This window comes from Galeopterus variegatus, unplaced genomic scaffold (assembly GCF_000696425.1).
Source record: "Galeopterus variegatus unplaced genomic scaffold, G_variegatus-3.0.2 Scaffold568, whole genome shotgun sequence".
Taxonomy (NCBI): domain Eukaryota; kingdom Metazoa; phylum Chordata; class Mammalia; order Dermoptera; family Cynocephalidae; genus Galeopterus; species Galeopterus variegatus.
Window position 1 is genome coordinate 316,215 of NW_007726679.1, and position 1,230 is coordinate 317,444.

The following is a 1,230-nucleotide window of genomic DNA, read 5'->3' on the forward strand; positions in this document are numbered from 1 at the left end:
TTACTCATCATAATGATCCTATTAACACTTAAGTCAGAGCACATCACTCCTCTGCTCCCAACCCTCCAAATCTTCCCATCTCAGAGCAAAAGCCAAAGGTCTTACAATGGCCCCCAAGGCCCTGCATGATCTGTACCCCCTTTTTTCTCTCTGACCTCATCTCTGCTGTTCTCCCCCGCATTCACACTGCTTCTGCCATATTGTACCTCACTGTTCCTCAGACACATCCTCTCAGGTTCTTTGCATTTCCCAGCATGCTCCTGCTCTAGAGATCTACCTGTTTTTCAGGTCTTTATTCAAGCATCACCTCAATGAAGCCTTTCTTGGTTTTCTGAAATTTCCATGTCATGCCCTGTTCCCCACCTCCCCAATACCCCCTACTCCCTCCCCTTGCTTCTGCTTTATTCTTAGCTCTCATCACTGACTTTTATTCAGAAGGGCATCTTGAGAGGTGGTTGAGAGCTTGGGCTCCACTGCTAGACTTCCTGCACTTGCATCTTTGACCCACCATTCTAGTGGTATGACTTTGAATAAACCTTTGACCAAAGACAGATGGAAGCTGATAGATAAATTCTTCCCTCTTTCTCCTCCAGGAGAGACTCTCCTAAGAATATTGTTTAAATGGTTTCTTGGAGGACAGCTCAATAGCACATTCTCATATCGGCTGTCTTTGCACCCCTGCCTGTCCCTTACTCACTGCTCCCTGAGGCTGCACTTCCTAATAAAGTAGTAGCACATAAGCCATTTGCCTCAGGTTCTGCTTTCTGGGGAACCCAGGCAAAAACACCATAATCCACATGGAGAAGCTTCCTAACAGGGATATAGGTACCAACTCCCAAAGAAGGAAGAAGTCATATGGGGCAAGCAAAAGCCTCAGATAATCACTACACAGGTGGTCCTACGATCCTGGGAGTGTCCACCTGAAATGACAAAGATGAAGATACATGTATATTGGAAAGCTCTGCTGCCATGGTAGGCCAATACAGACCAAGACACATGGCCTTTAGTTTATGGAAGAAGAGAACATTTTTAAAAAGTAGTACAACTTACATGCAATTATATTTACTTACATTCTCTAAAAGTTTTTAGAATCTTGCCATTATACTGAAAAAAATGTGTTTTAAATAAATTATAAACAAAATATGAAGGTTGTGAAGATTAAATATTTTGAAATGTCATCTGATTATGATGTGCTAATTTGTGAGATGAGTGAATAAATAACCTTAACTG